Here is a 24,422-nt window from a genome sequence, read left to right as displayed (position 1 = left end):
GGTGCCATGGCTTTGTGGAATGAGACCATCTTTTAGAGTCAGAGCCATCTAGGGATCTGTCCTGACTGCCTCATACTGTGTGACCTGAGAGGATGCTTCACCTCTATTGGACTTAGTTTTCTCATCTATAAAATTGGAATAGTAATTAAATAGTACAGGCTCTGCAAGGGTTGCCGTGAGGAGTTGGACGGACACACACACACCCATCTGCAATGTGTGAAGCACTGTTTAAAACATTTTATAAATATTAAATCCTATAATACCCATTCTAACTTATGAAGGGGGAAAGATTAATATCCCATTTTACATATGAGAAAACTGAGGCTCAGAGCCTTAAGTTTAAGCAGTCTGGTTTCAAAGTCTATGCTTGCTATAGACTGGGGCCCTTGAATGGGGATTAGGTCATGAGGGTGGAGCCCTCATAAATGGGATTAATACCTTTTAAGAGAACCCAGAGAATTCCCTCCTCCCTACCACTGAGCGATGACACAGTGAGAAGACAGTGGTCTATGAAACAAGAAGTGGACTCTCACCAGACACCAAACCTGATGGTGCCTTGATCTTGGACTTTCTAGTACCTAGAACTGTGAGAAATAAGTTTCTTTTGTTTACAAGCCACACAGTCTATGGGACACCATTATAGAAACCCAAGTGGACTAAGACAGTTTTAAGTTCAGGCAGTCTGATTCCAGAGTCCATACTCTTAGCTGTTATTACGCTGCCTCAAATGGTAGCTATTTTTATTATCTAATTTTAAAATGTTTAATACAACAACTACAATGATTGTGTGTCACAAGATGTGGGTGTCTGTACATTGATTCTGTAGGAGGTTTAACTACACTCACTTTCATATAAGAAATCAAATAAGCTTTACTCATTGTTAGGCCTTTAATAAAAATAAAACAGAGCAACAACTTTTCAAAGAGGTTAGTTAAGGATGGTTTGAGATGTTCCTTGAAATTGAGAAGGATTGGGTATATTGCTTAGTAATTAAAGAAACTCTTTTCTACTTAGTAGCCAGCATTTACACTGACATTATAAAGAAAAACAGCATCTCATTACGGAGTGTTTCTGGGACTTAATCATAGAAATATACCAAAAAGCAGGCATCATACCAATAAACTGTCTTTGAGTTTCCATAAGGAGTTCATAATCATAATCTCCGAAGTCAGCAATTTTATTATGTGTGAAATCCTAGATAAGTGCTCAACAATTTATTTAATTTAGACATTGCTGAGCCTTTGATATACTCATGTGCTTATGACACATTAATGTGAGTCTCTCAGAGAGAGATACATGTCCTGGTTTTTAACTTGTTGGCTATGGAATTTATCGTGACTTTGTAATGTGTCACCTTGGCTAGGCCCAACCACATATCCCAGAATTCCCTGCCCAGTAGGTTTCTATTAGGGTAGGCCACAGAGAAATTCTTGTGGGAGATTCGAAGGCAGACATTAACTAGCAGACACTGTGTAGCTCTCACTGTTGTTGGATTTTAATTAATCCCTGTTCTCCCCACTGTTCATCCCCCTTTCCTTCCTGATTACCTGTTCTGTGGACTTTAAGCTTCAACAACAGACAAGATGACAACTTTACAGAGATTTATTAAATAGTTCCCATAATTACACAAGATAAATTCCCTTGTATATAAACTTATGTATGTGATATATGATATACAACTTATAATAAATGATATACAGCATTAAACATAGTATAGCTCACCAATTGGTTCTGCTTCTCTAATTGGGACCCTAATAGAAACATAACCCTGAGTCATGGCACAGCTAATTACATCTTTAGAAACAGCATCCTAAGAACACTAATTAGGAAATTATAATGTAGTTGAGTCATTTTTTTGGATGGGATTTTCCCACTACTTGTGTTAGAGTAAGTTATCGCATAGCAGCATCTAAAGTGCCACTTCACTGTAGGCTGTGATAAGAAATAGCATTTAGGGGTCTGTTGTGGATTGAATGATGTCCTCCAAAAACATATGTTCAAAGTCCTAAACCCTCGTACTTGTGGATGTGACTGGAAATAGGGTCTTTGGCAGGTGTAATTAAGATGCAAGTTAAGATGAGGTCATACTGGACTAGGGTGGCCCCCAAACGCAATTACTAGTGTCCTCATAAGAAGAGACACAGAGAGAAAATGGCCATGAGACTGGAGTTATGCTGCCACAACCAATGAACTTCAAGGATTGCCAGCAACCACCAGAAGGTAAAAGAGGCGAGGAAAATTTTTCCTAGAGCCTTCAAAGGGAGCACGGCTTTGCTGTCCCCACCGATTTCAGATTTCTAGGCTTCAGAACTGTGCGATAATAAATTTCTGTTGTTTTATGACACCCAGTTTGTGATAATTTGATAGAGCAGCCCTAGGAAATGAGCACACATTCTAAATTAATTTTCTTGATGACTGTTCTGGTAGTTATAGGAGTGACCTCTCACATTGCATAAAATCCATTGCAGGACAATGCTAAAAGGGACTTTGGGGACCATCCAGGAAGTCTCAATAATTGTGCTCATTTTAAGAAGTATTTTGAGCCCAGCTGGTGTGGCTCAGCGCCTGAGCATTGGCCTAGGATCCAGGCGATCGGGGTTCGATTCCCGGTCAGGGCCCATGCCCGGGTTGTGGGCTCAGTCCCCAGTAGGGGGCGTGCAGGAGGCAGATGATCAATGACTCTTCATTGATATTTCTATCTCTCTCCCTCCCCCTCCTTTCCTCTCTCTGAAATCAATAACGATATCTTTTTTTAAGAAAAATATTTTTAATTCAATGCAGGATGGACAGTTTTGGATTATTTCACACCATTCTCATGCCACAGGGGTCCATGCTTGTTTTGTGCTGATCTCAGCCGGTCGATAACCAATATTGTGGCTGGACCAGCCCTTATGGTTCTTACTGGGGCTGCAAGATACCCTCAGCAATAAACATCAAGAAACTTTGAAAAAGATGATTTATTATTTTCAGGTCCTGGAGCTTACACGGCATACCTGGGGTCACACACTAAGGACACAGGTACAGTGCAGGCCTGGGGGTCTGCTTTTATTGGGGTCAGGGGTAGGGGTCTAGATTTCATGGGCTCACTATTGGTAAATTTAAAACATAAGAGTGGGAATTTCAAGCAGGGCTGGTTGGTTATGAAAATCAACAAAGATCTCTAAAACAAAGGATGGGGCAGGGATGCACCTGGCCCTTTATCTTGTCTTGTGGCTGGCCTTGTGTTTATTCTAGCTAGTCATCTTTGAAGTGAATGTCTCATTGAAGGGGATGCCTCACAATCAAAGCTGAAGTCAGGCACTGCAATACCAAAAGAAAAGCCAACTGTCAGGGTTTAACTAAAATGCCCCTCATGCAAGATTCTGGATTGCAAAAGCCCAGGATGCTCTAGGTGGGCAGAAGCCAGAGTAGCATCTCCACTACCATCCAGCTCTCTCCAAACGGATGCTCTCTGGGCAGGAGACTGACTCTGGGCAATTGGTCTTCCTTGGATGTGAGGAAGCACAACAATTTAGAACTAAGTCAGTCTGGCTGCAGCTCCCAGGTCTACTCAAAGGGAGGTCCTACCTCCCCCTCCCATCCTAAACCCTAGTCCCACTAGCCTTAAGGATTTTCTATGTCTTTCTCTCTGATTTCCCTTTTTTCTTAGCCAGGGTCATTTACCTGAATCTGCTGGAATAAAAACTTGCTGCGTAGGTACATGTCTGAGTCTTTCTGACTCCAGCTGATTTTATTTTTGTTTTAGTTTCTATAGCAGGTTACAAGTTGAGGCCAAGGTAGGGGTGGGTGGATTGTGCAGGGAGTGGGAAGAGGTCATTGGGAAACATACAGTTAAGATAGAAATATTATCCTATCACATGAGACTCCTTCCTTTATTTCCTCCCGTTCTACCCCTCCCTTTTACTCTCCCTCCCTTCCTATATTGATCATCCACATATTGATCTCATAATATGAGCCACACACCTTGGTAACCACTAGACCACTATAATGTTCCATGATTCCTACTTTCTCGGGGCTCACAATCTACCAGTGATACTGATATACAGAATTTACAATGTGTCTATTACTTAACAGGGCGACCACTCTGCTCACCGGGGCTCAGTGATTGGGGGGAGCAGAGCATGCTGAACAGTAAAAGCAGCTTAGGCCCAAACTCTAAGGTACAAGAGGAACTGTGTGTAGTTGGCGGCAAACTGTGGAAATGTTGAGGGATGAGACTAGGAAGGAGGGTAAGATCTTTGAAATGACATACTAAGGAATTTGGAACTTACTGTCTTTACCAAATATGGTGATGTAGAAAGTTCCAAAGTTCCTGAATAAGGGCACGGCTATTGCACTGTAGATCTACCTTTCTAAGGACCTGTACATAAGCTGTGCTCCAGTTGGACTACAGTGCCACAAAGATAGGGACCATGTCCATCTGGTTCTTGTATCTTCTGAGCCTGCACAGTGCCTGGTGCAGAAACAGCGCTCCCCAACTGCGTGTTGAGTGAATGAATGATGCTTAGAGAAGTAATTACATGTGGCCAAAGCCTGACATTTGAATTATGATTCTGGGAGATTTATAAGGGATAATAGAAAATAAACCTGAGGAACCTGCCTGCTTTATTCTCACTGTCATCTTTCCTCTAGTTACTCTAAATTCTTCATGCTGCGAGGCCCAGAGCCTCTTGTTCTCTGTGGGAGTGGAGGGTAACTGTAGCACCTTCTTGCAGCATAAACATTGGAGAGCTTGATGATCCTCACTGAATTGTCCTCAATATCTCCAGAAGAAACAAATCTATATTTTTCCCCACAAATCTCATCTTCCAACTACTGAATCACCTTTGCAGTTGACCTGGATTTTCTGCCGCCTCACCTCTCCTGGTATAGAGAAAATGCCCTATATCTAATATTTGGATAATGTTTGAGTTCTGGTCAATAAATGAATAAGTATTTACTTAATTACTATATTACTGACTTGAACAAAATTAGAATTCAATAAAATAAACAATGCAAAATTATAACAAACTGCTTTCTGAGGTTGTTGAGAAACCAAGGTGATTTGGCTTTAAAATGAGAGGGAAAGTGACAGATGTTAATGCTTGCTATGTAGGAGGAATGTTCTGTACTTTATTTCTTTTAATTCTTTTGTATTACACTCTACTGTGTGCTTTAAGGCAGTGTTATTTATCTTTATTTTTTGATTACAGTTAACATTCAATTTTATATTAGTTTCAGGTATACATTTATATAACTTATGAAGTGATTCCCCCTATTAGTCTAGTACCCACTTGGCTGGCACAATACATGGTTATTATAATATTATTGACTATATTTTCTTCTAATTCTTAAAAGAGCTATGAGAAGTTGGTATTTGTTCCTGTGTCATGAATGAAAAGGTATAAGTTAGAGAGCTTAAGTAATGTGCCCAAGGTCTTATAGCTAGTGATGATGGAGTAAGTAAGGACTTGAACCTACACCTGTCCAACTGAAAAACCAAGGCTCTTTGCCTATTATTCTGAACTTGGGCAGAAAATAGAAGAAATAGCCCAGGGTGCTGGACTGTTTATTAAAATCACCATCACCATTTATTAAACACCTCTTAAGCATTAGGCTTTACGCTAGATCAGCTTCACATGAAATATCAGATGCAATTTAATCCCTTTGCCACAAAGCTGTTTCCTGAGAATTATTATTCTCATTTCACAAATAACAAAACTGAGGCCTAGAGAATTTAAATGACTCTTTTTTTTTTTGACACAGTTAGTAAGGGACAGAGCTATGTTGCTGATACAGGTAGTTCAAGTTGTGCCTCTTGAAACCTATGTTTAGAGGTTGAAATACTGAGTCTGAATCCCTGGTTCCTATAAACTACCTGCATCAGCAACATCTCGAGTACCTCGTTAAGATGAAAGTTCTTCAGGCCCACTTCGGGCCTATAGAGTCAGAATTTCTAGGAGTCCAGGAATCATTTATTTTAATCAAGTACCCAGAGTGATTCTCATAAACATTGAAGTTTAAGAAACACTCCACTCCCTCTACTATTCAAAAAGACACTGACTGATTAAATTAACTGTTCCAGCCCGCTAGGGAAGAAAATGATCTAAGGTGGGAACATTAGCTTTTGTTATCTTTGAATGTGATTGCTTATAGCAGCAAAATTGTCAATCTGATAAGGAGAAATCTAGCACTACTCACCTCTGAGCTATATATAGGTCTAATTAAAGCTGGGCTGCTCCCCACAGTTGGCACCCAATGGCATCCCTGCTCTTGCACCAGGGTAGCACTGTGGTAAAGTGCAAGGAGCAACTTCTGCAGGGCTTGGCCATCAGATCCCAGTCTCGAAAGGCTTGCTAGTTGACAACTCAAGTGCAAAACGAAGGCTACTTTCTTAAGGAAGGGCTACTAGATACAGAAAGAAATGGAAATGTTGAAAGAGCAAAGCTGACAGCTTATCTGGGAGAGAAAACATTGTCATTTTCTTATTTTGCAAGTGAAAGAGGCAAAAAGGAGTGCCTCTGGGGAACAGGGATAGCGTGCCCTTCAACCAGTCTGGCCATCCAGAGAAGGGTGCTCTGTGGCTGGAACAAGAGTTGGGAATTTACCAGCAACACTTTGAATTGCTCTAGGACATTCCAATCCATGAGTGAAGATGTTTGGGTGAAGGAGGTAATGCCCTTTACTTTAAAAATGAAGTGAGAACACCAAGAAGGTTATTGTCTGTTGAGTTCCAGGTGGTGTAGGGGTTGTGACTTGCAGACCATCAGTGTTGTTTTTCTCACCCTAGTGCCAGGAGGGAGATTTAATTATCCTCATTTTACAGAAAACAAACAAACTTTATAAAGTAATTGGCCCAAGGTGACACAGTTAATAATGTAGGGTTGAGACCTTTATTCCTCTATTTTCCCATCACTTAAAGGAGTATGTAAATGTTAAATTACATAAAACAAAAGGACCTAAGTTAGTGCCATTTTTTTCACTACTGGCTATATGTTTTAACATTGCAATTAAAGTACACACTGAATTTCTCAACTTCAATAAGGAGAGTATTCACATTGCTTCAGATAAACAAATGGCTGTGGCATGTCCCAGTAAAAAGGTTTCCATATCAGGGGAAAGTGTATTGGTCTAATGCAGGGGTGGGGGATGTCTGGCCCTGCCAAGGCAACCGCAGGCAGGACTCGAAATTCAATAAATCTAGAAGCTTTGTTCATAGCTTATTTTTAAGTTGATAATTTTGTATGGCCCGCAAATGATGTTATAAATATCCAAATGGCCCTTGGCAGAAAAAGGTTCCCCACCTCTGGTCTAATGAAACAGCTCATTGAAAACTGATAGAAAGGGAAGTCCCTATGCCAGGGATAGTGACCATTTTCTCCAAAATAACTAATGTAAGAGTATACTGCTACCATAATTCTTCCTTTTCCAAGCCCAGAGACATTGAGCCAAAAGCTTCACTGGGCCTTGTTGATTATTTGTCGAAGGTGTCACCGCTGTAGCTGTCCCTTAAGCCACACACCCACCGAGAACAATGGTATTTGACGAGTCTGCGGGGCCAGAAAGCCCTGGTCAGACTGTAGAGCTGAAGCTTTACTCAGTTATGGGACCAGGTAATGAAGTTATGTCTATCTTTGACATTAAGATCATAACTTTCACAGAACAAAATTTGGTCCTTGAAAGAGATGTCATGAAAATGGATGTGCAGGGCCCATCCTGGATACACGGTCAGGCTGGCAATTACTCTTTTTGCAGTTTCTTTCTAACGTCCTTGAGCCCCTCATTCTCTAGCAACCTGCCAACCAAAGCCCCTTTCTGCAGCACCAAACCCAGTACCCATTCATTTCCCCCCTTCCCTACCTGAACTCCATTCTATTAAAATCAAATCCTTTCTTTCCCTTGCCTCAGCCCCATTTGTTCAGGGACTTTTCAGATAATTGTGCTAATTTCTAATAAATTCATTAAAAAAGATAGAGTTAATGTGTCAGATATCTAAGAAGACTTGCATTTTAAGGGGTTAATCCTAGTGGTGGGAGAAATCTTGGGAATTTCAAGCACAGTATGTAAAATGATGAAAAAATGTTATTATATACCCAAACTGTACAATAGAAATATCTGAGCCATAAATATAACCTGCATAGGCAACTAAAATTTTCTAGTCGTTACTTGAAAAAGAAAAAAAAAGCAGGTGAAATTAACTTTAACAATGGTATATTTAATCCAACATGTTCAAAATATTATCCTTTAAACACTTAGCCAATATGAAAATTATTAATGAGGTACTTTACAATCTTTTTTTGTTCTAAGTGTTTGAAATCTGATGTATGTGTTACTTTCCCAGCACATACCAATTTGGACCAGCCACATTTCAAGTGCTCAATAGTCACATGTGGCTTATGGGGACCACACAGGACAGCACGATTACATTCAGAAAAATGAGCACATTTTTTGTGTGTCTGTGTGGAAATACGATGCGGAAGGGGGAGGTATTATCGAGAGAGTAATGAGATGACAGTCATGGTGGCAACAAAGGATAGAAAAACGAGTATACATTTAATTTCTAATTGAATTTAGGAGGCAGTGTGGTGTAATAGAAAGAGTATGTAATTTAGACTATGATTGAAACTCTGCTGTGTGTTATTGGGCACAGGACATAAGCTCTTTGGGCTGCAGATTACTTATTTGTAAAGAGGAGTTAGTAATAGGATCGCTTTGAGGAATTTAATGAAAAGATATACAGAAAAGCACTGAGTGGAGGGCTCTCAATAAACGCAAATCTGCCTGTCCATTGTTTCCTCTCCCTCTCACGAACCTTTACATTTTCCCTTCTCTTCTCCACACCACTTTTCCAACCCATCTCTCCTTCAGTGCTAGTTCAATTTGTATCTTCTCCATGAAAATTTCAAAAAATAATTCTATAGTTCTTACTGAACATCTTAAAAATTTGACTAGGCCATGAGATTTGATATCAGGACATAGTTTGGCCACATATTTACCAAATTAATCTCATTTCTGCGGCTAACACTTTGTTATCTATGTGCAGAATGCTTTTTCCCTTTCTCTTTGCCTGTCCAAATTCTAGGCTATTTTCTGGCTCATATTCCAAATTGTACCTGTAGCATTCTTAGACCACTTGAGTCCACAGTGATCTTGCTCTTACTGAAATATCATTTCTACCTCAACTAGATTCTATGAAGCTTAGTTCCTATGGCTAATTAATAGGTATTCTGCAAAAAATAAATAAGTAAATAAATAAATTCTATGGACAGAAAAAATAAGTTGGTAAATTTCTAGGTTAAAAAGAAGTTAGGTCATTTTACTTTCCAATCCTCCATAGAGTAACTTATATTGTGAAACTTCAAAGTTGGAAGGAAACAATTATTTGAAGCACTTCCCAAATTAAATAAAATATTCCTATTTTTTCTTTTGACTGTTTCATAAACGAGCATTTCAAGGAATTCATTTTGGAATACACTAATATGTATTTTGCACTATAGCAATTTAATATGTGCTTCCTCACCATCTCAAATGCACTGACTTTCATTTGTTCATGCCTGATCATCCCCAAAACATTATCTTAGTGTACATTGGGACTTAAAGCTTAGAAGGAAAATTTCCATGAATTCTTTTTTTTTTTTTTAAATATATCTTTATTGATCTCAGAGAGAAGAAAGGAGAGGGAGAGAGGGAGATAGAAACATCAATGATGAGAGAGTCATTGATCGGCTGCCTAGCCTGCAACCTGGGCATGTGTCCGACTGGGAGTCAAACCCCGATCTCCTGGATCCTAGGCCGACACTCAACCACTGAGCCTCGCCCAGCCAGGCTCAATGAATTCTTTAATTTGATCTTCACAACAATAATTTTCTGAGCAGGTAATACATAAAAAGAGATCTGAAGGCTTCATTCAATTTTTCAACCAATATTGACTCAGCAACGATGTGACAGGCACCAATCTAAGCTCTGTGAATTCAATGGTAACCAAGAGAAAATCCATGAGGGTAGACAGACATTTAACAAAACTTCCACAAAATCCATAAGTACTTGAAAGCAAGAGTAGTGGATTACTGATACTTTTGTAACACCGACTAAATTCCAGGCCATGTTCTAAATATATAAATAATTCTCATAATAACCTAGAGGCAGGTCTATTATCCATTTTACAGATAGAAATTGAGACACTGAGGGACATAGTGACTTGCACAAAGTCACACAGAGCCAAGATTCAAATGTAGGCACTCTGGCTCTAGAGTTTTCCCTATGCTATCTTGCCTCTAAATATAGAAGTAAGAGGTATAGCAAGAACATGTAGCTGTAGACATTGTCTATTTTGCATTATTGGGGGGGGGGGTAAACTAATGTTTAAACTGAATCTTCAATAATAAGTAGGATTTGGCTAGTAAATGGGATGGGAAAGAACATTTTAAGTGGAGCTGAAGAGCATGTCTGAAAGATTTGAGTGAGGAACAGGTTTTACACACACAAGGAACTGTTTAAAGGCCAGAGTGACTTGACTATAGTGACCTAGGGTGGAGAACAGTTCATGCTTGCCACATAACAAAATTTAATTTCAGGAAATGGAGGTAGTAATGGTTGTGCAACAATGTCTACTTAATGCCTAGGGTGGTACACTTAAAGTAGTAAATTTTATGTTATGTATATTTTACCACAATAAAAAATAACTGAGCAAAGAGAAAATAGATGAAAGGACCATGATTGAATTATAATAATTATTAAGGCTAGGTGATGGGTATATTGAAATTTATTATAATAGACTCCCTACTTTGAAGTATATTTGATTTTTTTAAATAACAAAGTTAAATGTAAAAAGTATAATTTTCATCTTTAAAACAATGAACAGCAGTGGAATTACTGTAAGGAGATCTGTACGATGAAGTTTTAAAATTATCACTGGTTGCTGTGTGGAGAAAAACATTGTTGGAAGTAAAAAAGGGATTTCAGATGGAGAGGTAGAAGAAGATTATCTCACCTATAATGGCATCATTAGCTGTTAGGAAAAGAGGATGTGTTTAAACACCTAGGATGGAGAATCATCAGATTTAGTGACTGAGTATTGTGACATTTCTGGCATGAACTACAAAGTAGATGGTACAAGAGGTAAGTAGATAAGATGAAAACCTAGACGGTGTGAGGATGTTCTAGAAACCACAGAAAAAGACAGTCAATGTTGAATGCTGAGAAAAAGCTCAAGTGAAATGATGACTGAAATTAGGAATACAGAAATTATTTGTAACCTTAATTAGAGGACTTTTTGTGGAGGGGTTGGGAGCCAGTTAGTCGTAGGTTGATTCAGTTATAGACTAAATATTTATGCCCTCCCCCAATTCATAGGTTGACACTCTAACCCCCAATGCGATGTTATTAGGTGGTAGGGCCTTTTGGAGGAAATTAGGTTTAGATGAAATCATGAGGGTGTAGATGAATTTGTTGATATGGTGTTAGGTGGTTAAAGGAATTTCTATCCAATAGCTTCTATTTTTCTGTGTGTGTGTGTGTAAAAATATAATTAGAATAATAGTAAATTTTCATTGATGGCTTATTGACAACAGGTACTGTTTTAAAAGATTTACATATACTTACTTATTACACTAAACTTAGGGAGTAGGAACTGTTATTCTTTATTTACCAATAAGGAACTGAGGCACAGAACTGTTCCTAAAGTTGCATTTAGACAAATTTCTGGAACCTGAATACAAACCTAGACAGTTTGCTTCTAGAGCCCACAATCCTAAATACAAGCCGTATTTAGCTAAGGCCATCCACTGATGTTTAAGGAGACACAGGAGGGGTCAGGCACCCGAGTGTGAAAGGCAAAAAGAGTCTCTACAGACACTGATTGGAATGCACTGATTGTAATAATGTGCTAAGATCATAGGGGATGTCTAGAGCTCAGTTGAGGGTGGGAATTACAAATTGAAAGTGCTATCAATCAACCTGGTGATGTGATTTGCTCCAGAGAATCTCAGCTACTTGAATGTAGGAACTGAGAAGGCAAACCACTGAGTTTTTCTAAGATTAGGACTCATCAGGTGTGTCAGCAGGACAAAAAGACAATGGAGAGTGTGGGTGGCTGCAATATTCTACAGAGGAAGAGGCTTAGGGGAATATAGCTCTCTGGCTAAAAAGCTCTTTCTACCATGGTGGTAATTTTTTCTCTCACTGCTCTTTCTGGGCAAAGACCTTTGATGAACAGAGCAGGGACTTACAATCCAGCTAAGTTCAACACCCTGTTATAGATGATTTAGCATGTGTGCTAGCCTCTCTGCTACATGCTAGGTATTTTGAACTAGGGCTTTGCTATTTATCTACAATGAATGCCGTTGGTGCTAGAGATTTCGCCTAAAAGCATGTATCAGATATTTAAGGGCCTTCACTCCGGCCTACCTGCTTCCCCCATTTTGGTTACAAGGTCATATTATTGATTACTTTCACATTCTTTTTACGTCTCTTACGTAACTCCATCATAAAAAAAGTTGATGTTCCAGGAATATGAACGGACCCCAAATTTACAGCTCAAATTTTGTTTTACAATTTAAAAAGTTAAAATTTGCATCTGAGACAAATCGAAAGCAGAATCAAATGTAAAATTCTGTATACACATAATGACCCATCCCAGAAAACCTTTAATAGTTAAGACTTGGATGATTGGTCAGCTCTGAACAATCTTCATGGTTGATTAGACATTAGCTAATCATCAATATACTGTGAAAAACTTACTTTTATTATGAGTCTGATGGACTGAAACTGCAGATTGGATTCTGAATTACAAAATTTTGACATCAATAAGCAATGAGATAAATCCTAAGAAATGATTTACTTTGAACCTATTAATGCAATGTGTGGACCTTGACCAAAGGCTATAGAATTGTTAGAAATGTAGAATCTTGGGCCCCATTCCAAATCTACTGAATCAGAATCTGAATTTTAATAAGATCCTCAGGGAATTTTCATGCACATTTTAATAGTTACAGCCCCATGTGATAATTTTCAAAATGTCCTCAGTCATCAGAATCCTGCCAACCTTATGTGTCTTTTGGGTTAACTTTTTTTCTATCCAACAAATACCAGGCTGTTGAGAGGTTAGAAACATTGCTTTTGCAAAACAGGGATTTTACATCGAGAGGGGAAAATTACAGAAGAGAAGAGGAAAGCCAGGGTACTGGTGTGGGTCATCATTATAGAAATTAAGTATTATGATGAATGGATTGAAATGTGAGCTCACATACAACACCCATCAGTTTTTATGTTTTTGGTTTAGAGATGAGCTGACCACATGTGATTCCCTGATATTTTTTATGGAAAAGGCTAGAATTGAGAGGAAAATGGGGAAAAAGACCTCGGGTCTCATTTTACTGTAGACTGATGCGAGCAGATGTAAAAGCAATCATTCACAATTCTGGTATCCATTTCCTTCAGTCTTCTTTGTAGCCATACTCTGGCTTTCCTCTTCTCTTCTGTAATTTCCCCTCTTGATGTAAAATCCCTGGTTTGCAAAAGCAATGTTTCTAACCTCTCAGCAGCCTGGTATTTGTTGGGTAGAAAAGAAGTTAACCCAAAAGACATATAAGGTTGGCAGGATTCTGATGACTGAGGACATTTAGAAAATTATCACATGGGGCTGTAAATATTAAAATTGTTGACATTTTTTTAATGATATGGCAGAACAGCGACATGTTGACTCCCAGGAATTAATGTGATTACCCTTCAGCCAAAGCATGTTTGAGGCAAAGAGGTGAACCTGACTCATTAGTTTTTGGTTCTGGAGCAAGGAAGGATCGTGGCATTTGCTCTGTTCACGCTCTTGCAGACATAGGTCACACTAATTATGTCATTATTGCTTCTGAGTGGACTCTTTTCTAAGTGCCTTTTTTTTTTTTAATATATCTTTATTGATTTCATAGAGAGGAAAGGACATAGAGAGGAAAGGAGAGGGAGAGAGAGAGAGAGAGAAACATCAATGATGAGAGCCATTGATCAGCTGCCTCCTGCACGCCCCTGACTGGGGATCGAGCCCGCAACCCGGGCCTGTGCCCTGACTGGGCATCGAACCCCGATCGCCTGGGTCCTGGGTCAATGCTCAACTGCTGAGCCACACCCGGCCGGGCTTCTCTAAGTGTCTTTATAAAGAGCATAATATGCCAAGGTGAGTGACCAAAGACAGTGGTTATTCAATATGCAGCACTGACAAGCGAAGGTTCTCTTCTTGTCAAGTATTTCTACCGAGAATGCTTTTGTTTTTCTACTCTGCGCTTTCTTCTTGGAAGAGAGGTAACAAAAGAGAGGTCAGAGCAACAAGACGCAACAAAAAGCCTCCAGACAGACAGGCAAAGGCAGTTTCTACCCCTTCCTGCATGATTTCCCCCTTATCTGTAGGATGCAGGTAGATGCTTTTAGATAGACTATGCCCTAAGGAACAAAAGGGAGGATGCTTTCCTGCTCAGTTATTCTAGGTACTAAAGCCAATTGCCATGGGTTTGAATTAATGTTAGGTATTCAAGAGAATGAATTACAGCTAGGTGCATTTGTGGCTACAAAAATAAACAGCATGATCATATCACAGACTTATCAAGGACAAACAGTCCACTCTAATAATGGTAATATTTCTTGAGGACTGGACACACATTATCTAATTTAATCCTTAGGGTACCCCATATGAAAGTGGACATCAGACATCTTGCTCAAGATCAGGTAGCTGGTCAGTGCATCCTTTCCCCACTCTATTCCCTATACTCCAGCTCCCTCCATTACCACTAACCTACTGGGGACAAGGGAAAGTGAAGATATTTATCCATGATTTCTCCCTTCTTTCCGCTTACTCCCTCTCACACACCCCATAAAGCCCTTTAGTACATTAAAAAAAATGTTTCCAAGTTATGCTCCTCTTAGTGTACAAATAAATTTGGGAATATATTAGCAATTACAAGCAGGACTCTTTATTTCTCTTTTTCATAGCCACAGGCAAGATATTGATTTAGAACACATATTATCCCCTCAGCTCATAAAGTGAGTTAAACAAACCTTAGCTGTGAAGTGAGTTCTAAAAAGAGACTTCTGATGTTCCTTAATATATAAATACATTAAACTGAGAAAAGCAAATAAGCAAGGACTCCTTTTGGCAATGTCTCACTTCTAATTCCCTAGAAACTTTAATCTGTCTCCACTTATAGAAAGGAAATGACTAAATTAGTGAGCTCTTATGTGGGCTATGTCAGTCAGCTTATGTATTTGTCGTTTTCTCTTTCTTTGTTCTTAGAGATCTTGCCCTAATCTTATTTTCTTTTTATACTATATATTCTCTTTCTCTATTGACAGCTAACCATGGCATTAATATTTAAATGTACCACTTCTCTCCTATCTTAAACAATAACGATAATAATAATAATAAACTATACATACATCGCTTAAGCTATAGTTTTCTCTTCCCCTTTGCAACCAAGCTTTTCAAAAGAGTTGTTGAAAGTTACATTTCTATTCTCTACTCCCCAACCTACTCCAATCTCTCCCCACTGCTTTACCAAAGCAGCATTTCCCAAGATCACCAATGACCTCCTCATTTCCAAATTCATTTAAAGAAAATGAACTCTCAGTTTACTTTAACTCAGAGCAGCATTTGATATGGTTGACCACCAGCTCCTCTAGAAACTCTCTTCTCCCCTTGTGCCACGATACACACACATCTACGCCAATACTATCAATAATCATGCATTTATGGAATGATTACAATGTTCCTAGCACAGTACTAAGCTCTTTATGAGCTGTATCTAATTAATTTCTCATAACAACTCTTAAATGTTTAACTTCACCCTGTGCTTTCTCCTAAGTCCCAGAACTGCTTAGAAAACTCCCTTGAGTGTCTTGCAGTTACCTCCAGAGCAAGATGTTCTACATGACATTCGTCCTTCCCAGTCCACTCCGTCTGAAACCCGCTCCTCCGACATTGCTCCCTAAGCCAACCCATGGTATCACCAACCACCAATTAACTGTTCAAGTCAGAAACCCAAGTGTCAATCATTTTTGTTCCTACTGCCTGAACACTCTGTTTAATCACTAAATCCTATTAATTGTACCTCCCAACTATCTTTCTATTGATAAAGACACATGAGTGGACAATTTCCTGGCTTCACTTACCGAAGTTAGAGGGGAAGAAGTGTGAGAAGTATGTCTGCCCCTGTGGTTTTCCAGAAGCCAATAGAAGGAGCTGTGACACTCAGTTAAAAATGTAGAATCATTTTTGTTTTAAGGTCTCTTTAAGGATCCCTCTATCAGAAACATGCCTGACAGGAATGTCCTTGAAGTAGCCTTGAATATCATAGCACTGAGCACATAGAAACAGTTCAGGTATAAAGTGGGAGAGTGAGCTGTAGGAGAATTTTCCTATCCTTAGCACCTATGTTCTCCACAGAGCATCAGTGTTTGTTTCCAAGGAAGCCAAGCCAAGAACTCTCATAATCTCCAAATGCCAACAGGACCACCACTGAATGTGGCAGCCAGCCAGTGTGGCCTGAACTTTCTCCTGATAAGTGGACACTACAGGAAATTATCATCAGCAAAAGAACTAACGTGATTTGTTTGATGGTCTTACAAAGTTTTATTTATTTTTTAAACAGAAATAGTTTCTTATTTTTAATTTCACTGTTAAGGCTTGCTACCAGGCATAGGAAATTATAAGCCACTGCAGAGTCTGTATGGTGGAGCAGATGCATTTAGGCCGAGACACACTCAGAGAGGGAAAAGTGGGCAAATTATGCGAGGGAATGTGAGCGTTGGTAACACACTCGGCCAATTGTCCTCGCATCTCAAGAGCGAGGAACATGTTATACTTTGGAATTACTGAAATCAAGACGTTTTTGGTGGACTTAGATGAATGCTCAAATGTGATAGCATCAGGCAGTAGAGGCTGCCACTTGGAGCAGTGCTGATTTATTTTAGGAAAGCTAAGCCAAGGGAAACCCATAATTTTCTAAGGAGGAGCTTCTGCAATCATCTTCAAACTTTCATATGCTAATTCCTATCTTATTTCTATAACCACCCGCTCTAGTGCATGTTTAATGAAAATACGAGATGATGGCTGTCATATCTTAAGTGAGCTAAATTTTATCTGCGCTGAAAACCACTGTGAAATAATCTCTAATTATAAAGCTGGGAAACAGAACATTTCAGCCCATGTGCGTTGAAGGAGTAGTTCTTAGCACTAGAGCTGTCTTGCAAATTACTCACATCTGCTAAAAGGAGAAAAGATTGAACTTCATCAGTGTTTAAAAAAAATCTAAATATTTTGCAATCATGATGCAGTTTGGCCTAAAGACCTATTTTTCTATGTTGGTGATTACAGACATTTTAATTTACATGCAAAATGTCTCTGATTTGTGTAATATGGAATGTAGAAATTATAGAGCATGCCATACATAATTTTGCAAATGCCAAATGGATGCTACGTGCCAGGTGTTAGGCTAAATGCCTCACATGTTATTTGCCTTATATTTACTTCCCTGCCAAGATAATGATAAAGTGGTAAAAACGCCACATGGGATTACCTAAAGTAAGACATTTCCAAAAGATTCAGCAATCTACTGCAAATCTTCAGACAACACTGCAATAGTACAAGGACAGAGAAAGAACACAGAAATGCTTTCACTGATACATAGTTACTTTTAATATTTTAAAGGGTTGGGTTTTTATGGATTGGGTAATATGGTAATATTCATTATTTATCCTTGTATTTCACAAACGATTATCCTATTTATCCTAAATCAAATCAGTAATCTATAGATGCTATACACTGCTATGTCCTGAGATATATGAGGGAGGTTTCCACACAGAGCTAAACTCCTAACCTCATTCCTTCAGCTTTTCTTCCCTTTCACCTCAACAGGTGAATCACTTTCAAAATTGTGATTAAGAAAAAGACAACACAGAGCAAAAATAATAGGGTTCCTGAAAATGTCACAAATAATTGTGCCATGTAACAGTTGATGGCCCTGCCCTGGCTGGGTAGCTCAGTGGTTAGAGTGTCATCCCGACACGCCAAGGTTGCAGGTTCAATCTCCAGTCAGGGCACATGCAAGAAGCAAGCAATGAGTGCAGAAATAAGTGGGACAAATCATGCTTCTCTCTCTCTCAAATCAATTTAAAACAACAACAACAAACAGTTGATGGTCTTTTTTTTTAGATTGCTGCTTACATTTTGGAAACTGCATTTTCTTTCTCAGTTTCAAAAACAACCAGTGAGAATAATGATTTCTATGGGGATCCCCTGGGAATCATGGCCACTTAAAGCTGAATGGACGTATGCTCTTCTATACCATGTGGGTAATTCTTTCTGGTCTTTATCCTTCAAATGGCAAATAACTTTGTGCTAGAATCTGTGTTAAATTTAACATGGTGTATTGATCTTAAATCAACTCTCAGATTTTTCTTTTGTTTAGAGATATACTTCATAGAAATGTTGCTGATAGAATTAAATGCTCACTCAGGTTTATAAAAAAACCTGCCCATAAATTTCAAAAATCCAAAACCACCTCAGGTCTCACTAAAGAAAAATACATTTGATCACATTTACTTACATGAGGGAAAAATCAACCAAATTGATTATGAGACTCTATTAAGTCTCTTTGGATTGTTGTAATAGGCATTAATGGAACATTGATTAGAACTAAAAGCCAAAATGGCTTAGTTGATCATTTGTTGCCAAATGACTTAGTTGGGGACAAAAAAACCCCAACACAAACAAACAACCAACCAACCCTGGAAAATGTTGATTTTATAATTTTGGGTTTTCAGGCATGTCCTTAAGGCTGCATCAAATCAACCCATCAACAATTCAACTGAGCACTTGATAGTCTGCCTTGGAACAAGGAAGCCCCATCCATCAATCACTGCAACATTATGTGAAACACACTGAATTACTCTTACTTTAAACTTTTCTTAAACAGAGAATGTCAAAATCTATTATGCTCTGAAGGAATACTCCTTAGGTGAAATTTCATGGCTGAATTTTGATGAATTTTGTGTATTTCTTGGTGAAATAATGTTGCCTGTCAGTCTAACTCAATGTCCTTTGGCTTTGAACTGGGATGTCTATTTTATATTAAAATGATGTTTACTATTCTGCAGAGCCACTGCAAGAGAGAAAGGAAATGTGCACACCATTCTAGCATAGGCTGCTTTTAAAAAGGCACTTTGATGGACGATCACATTGCAGTGTACACTTTTATAGTCATTTGGTCAGAAATGTGTTTCATCATTCACCTACCATTTCAACTTGTCTTTTCAGTATGAACTCTAGGCCACTCAGCACTCAATTATAGGCTCTATTCTTTATTGAAAATGACAGGATCTTATGTATATATTTGTCAAATTGACCACTATATGAAAATAAAGATTGAATATAAATCTAGAAGCTCTACTGCAGTTATCTAATAACAAATTCACTTTTTCCCTCACTTAGAATTGTAGGCCCTAAAAATTCCTACGACATGGATTCTTTGGTATTTTCCAATGTCAGTCAGTCAGTAAGTTACCAAGTATTCACTGTGTGCATATGTTTATTGTATAATAAATGTCAATATTTTCATCTTAGATCACGAAACAGAAGCCCAGGGAGGTATCTGTAATAATCACATAGTTTTTCAAATGAGCAAACCAAGCTCATTTGATTTGTGTCTATGTTAGTTTGGGGACTTTCTCCTATACCCTTGATGCTCAAAGCTGGTCTGTAGCCCAAATATGCATCTGTCACCTGGAGCTTACTAGAAATACTTACAAACTAGCAATTGGATAAGGAATTAATATTCAAAATATGTAAGGAACTTAAACAACTCAATAGCAAAACAAACAAAACAACATGAAACAATCTGATTTAAAAATGGACAGAGGGCCCAAAAATACATTTTTCCAAAGAAGACACACAAATTACCAATAGGTACACAAAAAGGTGCTTGACATCACTAATCATCAAGGAAATGAAAAACAGTATGGAGGTTCTTAAAAAAAATAAAAAATACAACTACCATATGATCTAGTAATTCCACTTCTGGGAATATAAATTAAATCACTATTTTGAAGAGATAGCTGCGCCACATGCTCATTGCAGCATTATTCACACTACCGAAGACATGGAAACAACCTCAGTGTCTATTAATGAATGAATGAAGACATTTGAACATGCCCCAAAATTTAAGCATATAATGGAATATTATTCAGCTTTTAAAAAAAAGAAATCCTGTCACTTGTGACAACATGGGTGGACCCTGAAGCATTATGCTAAGTGAAATAAGTCAGACAGAGAAAGGCAAATGCTGTGTAATCTAACATATGTGTAACCTAAAAACACTAAACTCGTAGAAGCAGAGAGTAGAACGTGGTTGCCAGGGGTTGCGGGTGGGGAAATGGGAGATTTGGGCAAAGGGTACAAACTTCCAGTTGGAAGATGAAGTTCTGGGGATCTAACGTACAGCATGGTGTCTATAGCTGAAAATACTGTACTATATACTGGACAGTTGCTAAGAGAGTGAATCATAAATATTTTCAACACACATGTAATTAGGAGATGATGGAGGCATTAACTAACCTTATCGTGGCAATCATTTCACAATATATATGTGTATCGAATCATCACATTGTACGCCTTAAAGTTACACGGTGTTATATGTGAATTATAATAAAGCTGAAAAAAAGTCAAGGTTAAAGAAGTAAAGAAATACCATATGTCAGGTCCCACCCCAGGTGCACTGAGTCAGAGTCCGCATTTTTAGCACCATCCCCAGGTGACTGGTGAGTCTGAGAGGCACGGATACATATTGTACCGGAAAATTAGAAATTTAAAATATAATTTCAGTATTGGAGGAAAAAAACTATTAACACATAACGATTGTGTGATTAAACCAAGTGAATGAAGAAATAATTATTCATTGTTATTATTGGTTTATAAACAGACTGAAGTTTTTGCTTTGCTGGTGAGTAATAATTTACATGACAACGAAATAACTCATTAAGGAACAAGAAATGTAGCACAAGACATTTTTATATAATACTAAATAGTTTGGATTATGGTTATTGTCTGAATAAAATATTTATTTTGGAGGGAGGTATATTACATTTATTATTTGGACAACCTATTATAAGACCATAAATGCTTTGCATCTAAAATGTTAGGTCTGACCATTATTTCCCTGGTACACGGGCATGGTAGATGCCGTTATTCAGATGTTAAAGGTGAAGAAAATAAGCCAAATAATTTAACCAATGACCCGATACAGGGTGATGTGTGTGTTGGGCTTTTTCATTTGCCAGAGATTAAAAACTCAACTCAAGCCAGTATGACCATAACCAAAAATTCTCGAATGTTTGAATCCAGAATACAGCAGGTATGAGGGCTGCTCAGCTCAAGACACATCTTACCAACTTACTATCCTCAGTGGAAAAAGTAAAAACTTGCCCTCTCCTTACTGGCTCTGGCAGAAAATCCTAGCAAGTACTCTCAATGGCTCATTTTGAGTCACTGTTGCCAGAGGGACAGGATGAGCGGATTGGATAGGGTTGGGTCATAGGACCTCTCTTGGGTTCAAGAAGAGAGAATTTAATGAAACAACAGGATCAGTGCTCACAAAGCTCGAGGAAGAGGCTGTGCCTGGAAAGGCGGCTTCTGGTTTTAGAAGGGTTAAAAAAATCCGTATGATGGTGAGTGTTTGAGCTGGGTCAAGATTCTTAAAATGAGACATTTTGATTCCTCTTTTCATTTGCACTTTACTGAAGCATTGAAGCAATAGTTTTCATTTGTGGTGATTGGATGTGCTCATATGATCATATCAATAGATGCGGAAAAAGCATTCAACAAAATCCAGCACCCATTTCTGATAAAAACTCTCAGCAAAGTGGGAATAGAGGGAACATACTTCACTTTTGTATCTTTTTTGTAAAATATTTTATTTAAATCTCTTTTCTAATCTCCGCAGGTAATAGCTAATGGTCATCTTCAAATCAAGTGCTCATTTCTTTCAATGCAACATGATCAATAATACACTCCAGTTCTTTGGTAACTACTGTCCCTGTAATAATAGAATGTTGCTTATTCTTATTTGAAATACCCTCGCCCTTTCTAGTATCTGTCCTTCTATAATCTTTTCCTTTTTCCACAGAGTGCTTGACAAGATACCAATCTCTAATCATTTAGTTCAGAGAAAAATCTGTAAAGTCTTTTCAACATGAGTTTCTTTTTAACCTGAGCACTGAAATCCTCTTCTATGTAACACAAATCTTTTTTCATCTTCTGAAAGTCATTTCAAAAGATGTTTCATTTTTCTAGAAGACTAGTAAACTTCCTTATACTCAGATGCCATCTTGTCCAAAGCTTTTAATACTTTGTGTAAGGCATGTTACTACAGTGCTAGGTAAGACTTACCACATGTAAAGGCATTTACAGCTTATGAGTGGGCTGTGAAATCCAATTGCTTTGGGCAATGTAGCCAGAATGTGGGGGAAAAAAAGAGAACTAAAATTGCGATGCTCTCTTTCTATTCCTTGACTGTAACTACATTTAAATTTATACCTTTTAAAATCAAAGCCTTTTATTCAAATAAAGACATAGATATAAGTTCTCTTCTTTAAGTCTCATAAAAATTGGAATTTATTTTCATTGATGCCCTTGAAATTAAGCTCTCCGTGATTTCATTTTTAACAACAGCAAAAAGACTATTAAAAAAGAAATCAAAATAAAAAAATTCTTCACTTAATCATTCACTGCTAAATTTAAGAAGCTTTGTGTGGCATGAAAATTAAATATGCCTATGTGTTTATAAGATATTTTAAGCATAAAGGCAAGCCATCTGTCCATCTTTGTGTCTCCCCACTCTTCATGCTATTCTCCCTCCTACCCTTAGTAGCTCTTGCATTTAGTTTTAAAGCAATATTCAGATGTAAGAAAAAATGAGCTCCTGTGTTACAAAAACCCATATATGTATCATTTATGGTTGTAAAGTATCTATATCTATATACATACCAATGTATTAATATGGATAAGTAGAAAAAGCACTGGAAGAATACTCACCAGGTTATTTAAGTAAGGAGGAGTGGGATGGGTTGGTGTAGAAGGCAGGGTATAAAAATGGACTTTCATGTACACACGTTTTATTTTTCACATTACAGTAAAAGCATATCTATGCTTAACTTGTGTGAACATTTTATAAAACTAAATGCACTTTTAAACTAGTGCTTGCTACTGACAGAGAATTTTGGGGCCAGGAGTGAAATTCCAACTCCTTGGTTACTGACATCCTACCCTTCCCAGCATCTGTGAACAGAGATAAGTTTCCATAAGATAGAAGAATAAACAACATTAAACAGAGAAGTGAAGGAAGCTGAAGAATGGAAAAGAGCCATTGCTTTGGTAAAAAGAACTGACTGGTGACTTTCAAAAAATAAACATTTTCAATACCATAGCAAGAGTAGAAATCAGAAGTTGGAGCAAGCAGGGGGTAAAGACTGTTAAATTTATTCAGCTGAGTATAAACTAATTTTTTAAGACATTGCTACTTCAGGCAACGATATAAGCAGAATCACAGCTCAAAATAATAGAGAAGGAAATATTTTCATCATGGGAGGAGAAACTTTATCATGTTGGGGCCTGAGGGAAGTACGAATATAGTGGAAATCTCATGAAAATACAAGAAGTTGGATACTTGATGTAACAAACTTCAGGAGGAGGTCTTGAGGTGACAGGGAAAACATGTCTATTTAAAAATATGCAATGGTGGCTAATTCTGTTGAAAGGCTGAAATCTTCACCCAGTAAAAATAAACTTGGCCAAGTAAACACTTTTTAACAAAGGGAAGGATTACAGCGTAATCTTTCTACCTAAAAAACTCCATTAAGAAAGAAGAGCCACAATAATGATTTATTTTTCACTTAAGAACTTCATTTGTGTCTACCTCAGCAATAACACAGCAATTGAGCAGACACTCCAACAAATCCTTGTAACCCAGTTAACTTTTCAGTCCCTCTTAGCATGTGATGTTGAAATCTCACAGGGGGAACTGTGCTACTTTTTAATAAAAACTATCTGGACAGCAGTTAACTGGAGCATTACTCTATTGGGGAGAAAAATAAATCTGCTGACACTTGCATGTCTCTGGAAGTTAAATGACCAGAAGAAATATGTGACACTTCTAAATTTGGAGAATGAAGAAAGATTAATTAAGGACCAGGTAGATACTCGTGTAAAATCATACACATATATGAAATATGTATATAAATTTATAGAATACCTGCAACATGAAAGATGTTCCATTGGATATTGGGTCAATAAAAGAAGCTATGCATTTGAGGAACATTAACATCTTTTTAATATATTTAGGATTATATATTTAAAATTGTAAAAATCTCTCATATAACAATAAAAGTACTATATAATCCTGCTATATAATTTT

This window comes from Miniopterus schreibersii (genome assembly GCF_964146895.1).
Source record: "Miniopterus schreibersii genome assembly, chromosome: 1".
Classification (NCBI taxonomy): Eukaryota; Metazoa; Chordata; class Mammalia; order Chiroptera; family Miniopteridae; genus Miniopterus; species Miniopterus schreibersii.
Note: the sequence above shows the minus strand (reverse complement) of the source record.